Raw genomic sequence first — 8,800 nt, forward strand, 5'->3', positions numbered from 1 at the left:
CGGACACGAGGGGTTCTCGGACCAACTCTCATGTGTCACACAGACTATTTTTCACATTTCCATCCGGTGGCAAACAGCGTCCTGTCACCTTAAAATCATATCTCGAGTTCCAGAACTCGAAAACCAGTTCCGTAAATTTCCCTGAATTTAGACTCATATATCCATCCGTGGATTTATTTCTAAAATTTTTCGTCGGGCCAATTAGTACAGTTTATTAGTTAAAGTCACCCCTGTTTTGGGGTTCGACTACACTGACCTTTGCACATTACGACCTGGATATCATCTCGTACAGAGCTCCAATGCTCATGCCGTTTGTTTCTAATGAAACTAGACTCAAATAGGAATCTATGCATATAAGGCATGACTTCTAATTGTTTCTGGATAATTTATGGTAAATTTTCAAAGTCGAAACATAGAATCCAGAAACCGTTCTGGCCCTGTCTCACGAAATCTTGAATATCTCTTAAAATACAGCTCATATGGTCGTTTCGTTTCATCCATATGAAAATAGACCCACCAAGCTTCGAGTACGTAATTTTTTTTTAGCAATTAGTGCCACTTCTACTATTTTTAGTGATTTTTCGATCTCATATCACTGCTGCTGTCCGCAATAGCGATTCTGCGATGAGACTATGCCAATTTCATGAATCCTTCCTTAGCCTTACTAATCATCCATCATACATGACACAAATTATGGCCACCTTATCAAAATTAAGGTTTCTAAGACTCGTGGCTATAGGTTCTAGCATCCCACTCAAACGACCACATAGGCCATTTTCACATGGCTTAAAGTTTACAACCCAAAATTTAACAAAACAAAATAGCCCATACATGCCAAATGTTCTCCTAAGTTGACTAAGAAGACAATACCAAAAATTGCTCACGGTGTGATGACTTCGTTGACGGTTCCGAGCACCCAAAAGGAGACGAGTCCAAGAAACCTAAAATGGGTGACAAGAAAACACCGAGTGAGTTTATAACTCAAGAAGTCATAAGCATTCCACAACCATCCATTAATAAAATTATCATAAAATGAAATAATGAAACAAGGCCAAGTGTTCCAACCATACCGAACTATACCATAGTTCCTTAGACCTTCGGATCAATCTCATACCAAGTCATACATTTACATTTCATATACTATTCAATAGGATATTTGAAGCAATTTCCATACATCATTTCATTTCCGCAACAATCATGCAATCAAATGAACTTTCATCTATTCCACGATACCTTATTTACGGTAATGCAATTGAAATCATCACATAGATTTAAATCTTACCAACTCCACCCGAGCATGAACATAGCATCTATTAGCCATGAACTCAAGGTACTTACTCTTTCCGCTGTCCATACTCATCTCGATAAAGTCACACCTCCATATAAATATTCAATCGGAGATATGTGTAGAGTTCGCACACATAGTGCTTAATACTCAATCACGCACACTTAGTGCCATGTGATTCAAGCCCGCACACATAGTGCCATATAGTCCAAACTCGCACACTTAGTGCCATACATTACAAGCTCGCACACTCGGTGCCAATCTAAATCACCGTACACATCTATTTCTCGCACACTTAGTGCCGAAGCAAACTTCCTACACATTTCACTATCTCTTTTACGTTCAACAATATCATCTTTTCATACACATACATTTGTGTATATTTCATCTCATTAAACACAATTGCATAGATATTACAATCATTTAAGCAATATCAAATATATGCTTAATGACTTACCTTGTATTGGGTAAAATGGTTCCAACTCGCTACTCGATGTTCTTTCATTTGCCTTTGCTTGATTCTCCACCTCTAGCTTCTTGAGCTTAATCAATAAATTAACTAGTTTAACCGTCTTGCCACATATTTATACATGACATCAACTATACTATCATCATTAATTCATCAAATCACAAAATTTTATCTCATGAACATTTAACACTTAACATTTACCCCATCTAGGCCGACTTTGCTAGCACACAAGCCTTTGGCGAATGTCCTTGACCTATAGTCACCCAAAATTTCTTTGTTCTTTAAACTTCATCCAAGACCACATTCGGCACCTCCAACTAATAATTTAGATACTCTCAAGCTCATTCACAAGTACTATTATATATCACATTAAGCATTAATTATTTTGCAACATGAATTCTATAGCATGGCGAATACTCATGCACATACACATATAACAACAAGAACTCAATGGCACAAAAATCTCCTTTTATTAAACATTCATCTCACTTCTCTTCATGCTTCGTCACAACAACATTAAAATACCAACCAAGAAAGACAACCTCCATGGCCGAACTTCATCTCCATCAAATAGCAAAGAAATCTAAGCCATGGGCTAGGTAGGTTTCAAACTAACAACTAAAACATGCATGAATCTTAAGGAATGACATCAAACATACCTCAATGTAGTTGCAAGTATGGCCAAGCTTCTCCAAACCCCCCTCTCCCTTACTCACGGCAATACAAAAATTTGAGAAAGGATGAGCACTTTTTTTTGTTTTTCTTGTTCAATTCACGGCAAATGGGGGCGCCCATGCTCATCATTTTTTTTTCAATTCTTTAATGCTAGCTTTTATTTTATGGCTTCCTACATACACCACTAACCTAACATGTTGGAAACATGTTCCTTTGCCCATAATCTTGTCATGGCGGCCACTATCCTTAGGAAATGGACTATTTGACATGCAACTCCATCTATTTTACTTCATTCTTTTACTAACCTCTTAAAATTAGCCACATATATTTAAATCCTTTCACATGAGTCCTTTTTCTTTCAATTCACGTTCAATTTAACTAAATCAAAGAATTAAAAATTCACACATGCATTTTCACATATATTTGGCATGGAATAAGGTATTTAAATGTTTTTGTGACCCAGTTTTGTGGTCCCGAAACCACTTCCCGACTAGGGTTAAATTAGGGATGTCACATTAGATGTTGTTAGTCTCGAGAGAGATAATAAAATCACTTGGCAAATTTTCTGGAGTTTTACGAAACTTTTAAAATCAATGGTGTTTCTGATGATGTCATTCGCCTTTGGTTATTTCCCTTTTCATTGAGGATTAAAGCTAAACAGTGGTTGAACTCGTTACCACGAGGGTCAATCTTTGCTTGGGAACAAATGACTGAAAAGTTTTTACTTAAATATTTTTCGCCGGCTAAAACAGCCAAATTAAGGAATGATATCTCTTCTTTTGTGTAGATGGATCTAGAAACAATCTATGATGCATGGGAGAGATACAAGGACCTCTTGAGAAGGTGCCCTCACCATGGGCTGCCCTTATGGTTGCAGGTTCAAGCATTTCACAATGGCCTGAATCCTTTGACTAGACAGATGATTGACGTAGCTGTTGGTGGGACTATCAATAATAAGACACCTGAGGAGGCTTTTGAATTTATAGAGGAGATGGCACTGAATAATTATCAGTGGCAAGTCATAAGGACAAAGCCAACGAAAGCAGCCGGTGTTTTTAACACTGATTCGGTCACCATGCTCTCTAATTAGGTAGAACTTTTGAATAAAAAATTGATGGTTTACTTAGCTCTTCACAGGTTCACCCAGTAATGCAATGCAATATAAATGGAGGTGGAACGAGCAATTTAGAATACCTACCTTATGGCCACAACATGGAACACGAGCAACTAAACTTTATGGGTAATAATCTTCGACCTCAAAATAATCCTTATAATAACACTTACAATATAGGTTGGAGGAACCACCCAAATTTCTCATAGGGAGGCCAAGGAAATCAGAGACCACAATATCCTCCAGGCTTCCAACAACAACTTTACCAGCAAGAGAAAAAGTCAAACCTTGAGAAGATGGTGTCAAAATTTATTTCAGTAGCGGAAACCCGTTTTCAGAACACTGAAACTGCACTTAAAAATCAGCAAGCGTCAATCCAAGGACTCGAGAATCAAATTGGGTAGCTGGCTAAGATGAAATCAGAAAGAACACTAGAAAGTTTACCTAGTAACACCGAACCCAATCTAAAAGAGCATGTGAAAGTAGTTACACTAAGGAGTGAGAAGATGTTAGTTGAATCCGAAAAGAAGCCACCACAAGAAGCTGAAAGAAACAAATGAGAGGAGGAAAAACCCAAAAACAATGACAATCCAATGCCGAAGGAATATAAACCACCAATCCCATATCCAACAAAGTTGAAGAAAGATCGTATGGATGCACAATTCAGTAAATTTCTTAAACTTTTTAAACAACTTCATATTAAATTACCTTTTGTTGAAGCTATATCGTAGATGCCTACATATGAAAATTTTTTAAAGGAGCTTCTAACAGAAAAAAGGAAGTTTGAAGACTTATCTACAGTGGAACTTAAGGAGGAGTGCTCGACCATACTCCAAAATAAACTGCCAACCAAACTGAAAGACCCAGGAAGTTTTACTATTCCCTCCTTAATTGGTAGTTCAAATGTTGGTAAGGCACTAGCTGATTTAGGCGCTAGCATTAATTTGATGCCATATAAAATGTTTAAACAACTGGCTCTTGGGGAACCTAAAACCCACTAGGATAAGTATTCAATTAGTTGATAGATCTATTAAATATCCTAGGCAAATTATAGAGGATGTACTTGTAAAAGTAGATAAATTTATATTCCCTGTTGATTTCGTTCTACTTGACATGGATGAGGATGTTGAAGTGCCCTTAATCTTAGGTCATCCATTTTTAGCCACTGCTAGGGCTGTTATTGATGTGGGTGATGGTAAATTGGTACTTAGAGTAGGTAAAGAAGAGATTATCTTTAAAATTTATGATGCCATCAGATTTTCTTCGGAACAGGATGACTCATGTTATTTTATGGACTCTATCGAGCATGCTACTCAAGATTCTTTTCAGGAAATCATACATAAGGACACGTTGGAACTGTGTCTTGCCCAAGGACAGGAGAGGGATGATAATTTTGAGATAGGAACTAAACTAAATTCCAATGAACCCTCCTCAAGACAAGTAGAATATGAGGGTATTAAAGTAAACGATGAACTTAAGCAAAAACCCTCCAGTAAAGAACTTCCCAAACTGGAATTTAAACAATTACTGAATCTCTTGGAAAATGCATTCCTTCGAAATAACTTTACATCACTGGTAATTATTGCGTCTAACTTGCAACCCAAAAAGAAAGAGGAATTACTCCAAGTCTTAAGAGAGCATAAAAGGGCCATAGCTTGGAAAATTTCTGACATTAAAGGGATCATCCATTCTTTTTGCACCCACAAAATTTTAATAGAAGATGAATATAAGCAATGTGTGAAAGCCCAAAGATGACTGAACCCCAACATGAAGGAAGTTGTTAAAGATGAGGTAATTAAACTCCTAGATTCTAGAATTATTTATCCTATTTCTGACAGATCTTGGGTAAGTCCAGTGCAGGTTGTTCCTAAGAAAGGAGGCATGACTATTGTAGCCAATGAGAAGAATGAATTAATCGCAACAAGGACAGTCACAGGTAGGAGAGTGTGCATTGATTATAGGAAGCTAAATGATGCCACGAGAAAATATCACTTCCCCCTTCCATTTATTGACCAAATGTTGGAAACATTGTCATGGCACATGTACTACTACTTTTTAGGTGGACTCTCTGGCTATTTTCAAATCCCAATAGCTCTTGAAGATCAAGAAAAGAAGACATTTACATGTCCATATGATACGTTTGCCTATATTAGAATGCCTTTTGGATTATGTAATGCTCCTGCTACTTTTTAGTGCTGCATGATGGTCATTTTTTACGAACTCGTAGAAGACGTCATGGAGGTATTTATGGATGATTTCTCGATTTTCGATAACTCTTTCCATCTTTGCCTTAAAAATTTAAAACGAGTGTTAATAAGATATGCGGAAACAAACCTTGTGCTTAACTGGGAGAAATGTCACTTTATGGTTTAAGAAGGTATTGTGTTAGGACATAAATTTTTAGTAAAGGGATTGAGGTTGATAAATCTAAAATTAGAACCATTGAAAAACTACCTCCCCCTAATTCGGTTAAGGCTATTAGAAGCTTTTTAGGACATACTGGGTTTTATAGACGATTTATTAAAGAATTTTCTTAAAATAGCTAAGCCTTTGACTAAATTACTAGAAAAAGATGTGCCTTTTAATTTCGATTAGGAATGTTTAAAGGCATTTAATACTTTAAAGGATTAACTAACTAAAGATCTAATTATAATTGTACCTGATTGGAATTCACCTTTTGAACTAATGTGCGATGCGAGTGATTTTTCAGTAGGTGTAGTTTTGGGACAGCGAAGAGATAAGCATTTTCAACCTATCTATTATGCCAGGAAAACTTTGATAGCCGTACAAGAAAACTACACCAGCACAGAGAAAGAGCTGCTAGCTGTGGTTTTTGCATTCGATAAATTTAGGCCATATCTAATATTGTTTAAAGTTGTTGTTTATACTAACCATTCTGTTCTTCACTATCTTTTGATTAAACTGATGCAAAACCTCGACTCATTTGATGGATTTATTATTGCAAGAATTTGACTTAGAGATTAAGGATAAGAAAAGAGTTGAAAATCTCGCGGCTGACCATCTCTCCAGGCTCGAAAATTCAAGTACCAAAGAGCTAGATGACGTTGAAATAAATGATTCATTCCCTGAAGAACTATTTTTTGGTATATCTGATTCTGAGGTACCTTGGTTTGTAGACATTGCAAATCTTTTAGCCGCTAACATTATCCCAAAAGGGTTGACATATCAGAAAAAGAAGCGATTCTTTACTGATGTGAAAAACTACTTTTAGGAAGACCTTTTTCTTTTCCTTATATGTGTAGATCAAGTCATTAGGAGATGCGTTACAAGGAAAGAAGCATTGAAGATCTTGGAACATTGCTACTCAGGGTCGACCGGGGGACATTACAGTGGAAATAAGATCGTACATCAAATCCTCAAATCAGGTTTTTATTGGCTTACTTTATTCAAAGACACCAACAGGTATGTTACTTCTTGTGATAAATGCCAACAGACGAGTAATATCTCCAAACATGATGAAATGCCTCAGACATGTATGATTTCATGTGAAATATTTGACATTTGGGTCATCGACTTCATGGGTCCATTCCCTAGTTCATTTGGGAATAAGTACATCTTAGTAGTTGTTGATTACATGTCCAAATGGATTGAAGCCTAAACTTTACCTACTAATGATGCTAGAGTAGTAGTATGATTCCTTAAGAAACTTTTTTCTCGATTTGGAACACCTAGAGTAATTATCAGTGATAGGGGTACTCATTTTTGTAATGCCCAATTTGACAAGACCCTTAAGAAATACGGTGTTCACCACAGAACAGCCACCCCATACCACCCTCAAACTAGTGGCCAAGTCGAAGTAGCAAACCGAGAGCTTAAACATATCCTAGAAAAGACAGAAGAGGTAAATAGGAAGAATTGGGCGATGAAAGTAGATGATGCTTTATGGGCTTATAGAACCGCTTTTAAGACCCCCATAGGAACATCACCTTACAGACTTGTTTATGGAAAAAATTGTCATCTACCATTTGAGTTAGAACACAAGGCATTCTGGGCTATAAAATTTCTAAACTTCAATCCCAAACTTACTGGTGAAAACAAGTTGATGCAGTTGAATGAGTTAGATGAGTGGCAAACCAATGCATATGAGAATTCACACCTATACAAGGAAGCAACGAAGCACCACCACGACGCTTGCTTAAAACAACGCAAGCAATTTGATGTGGGAGATCTTGTCCAGTTGTATAACTCGAGGCTCAAAATGTTCCCAGGGAAGCTTAAATCATGATGGTCAAGTCCTTTCGTAGTCCAAAATGTCTTTCCATATGGCACAATAGAGGTAAGTCACCTATCACAAGGCACTTTCAAGGTAAATGGACATTATTGCCTAAAATTTTACAACGGTGATAATTTCAAAGACGATAGAGAGGAGCGACGGCTCCACGAACTCCCTAAACATAACCACAAGGTAGAGTCGAGCTTAGACTCTAAATAAGCGCTTCTTGGGAGGAAACCCAAGCACTAACCTCACTAAATAGGTTTTAATTTTTCTTTAACTATTCATAGTCTAACTGTAGGAAATGTTGACAATTGATAAGGGAGAACACGGCCTAACCCACAGGAGTGCCTTAGGCTGTACTCATACCACGGGCAGAGACACGGCCGTGCGAAACGGCTGTGTAAAAGTATAGCAAAATTTTTCCCAAAACACGGGATTTGATACATTGCCATGGCCGTGCAACATAGCCGTGGGAAATCCTTCTAAATCAACACGGGCGTACAACACGCCCGTTTTTTTAAACCATGGTCGAAACTGAGAAATTATCACTGGCGTGGGCACATAAACACGGGCTTAGGAGAAGTGAACGAATTAACATGGGCAGTCCGTACGCCCGTGCCTAGCACCCATGGTTGAAACTGTCAAAATGACACGACCATGTGCACCAACACGCCTCGAGGAACACGGGCGTGCATGTTTTACTATTATTTTTATTTTTATCTTTGTTTCTATTTTAATTCCATTGTCTCTTATTTACTTTTGAAAACCTTCGTCTTATATTCTACCTACCTTTATAGTTATCATCAAATTATTCCCTTAATTCTCCTTTACAGTGGTGCCTTCTCATTTATCCCTCAGAATCATGCCTTCCTTTCAGCTTTTTCTTCAATTCTTGTTCTCGCTAATCCAAAGATATCATTCACAATTTTAGGGCAGTTTCACTTCTCTCCCTCTCTTTTGGTATTATCTTTATATTACTATTATATATCATTATCAGAAAAATCCCTGAATTTTGTCTTGTTC

General features: G+C 37.2%; 1 non-coding gene across 1 annotated transcript; it reads right to left on the reverse strand.

Moving 5' to 3' along the window:
* Nucleotides 1-3,183: 3,183 nt before the first annotated feature.
* On the reverse strand, nt 3,184-3,290 carry LOC128284720 (small nucleolar RNA R71). The gene has a single exon (XR_008275143.1). It is a non-coding gene; the product is annotated as a small nucleolar RNA R71 (small nucleolar RNA).
* Between the last annotated feature and the right edge of the window lie 5,510 nt (nt 3,291-8,800).

Source organism: Gossypium arboreum, chromosome 11, assembly GCF_025698485.1.
Source record: "Gossypium arboreum isolate Shixiya-1 chromosome 11, ASM2569848v2, whole genome shotgun sequence".
Taxonomy (NCBI): Eukaryota; Viridiplantae; Streptophyta; class Magnoliopsida; order Malvales; family Malvaceae; genus Gossypium; species Gossypium arboreum.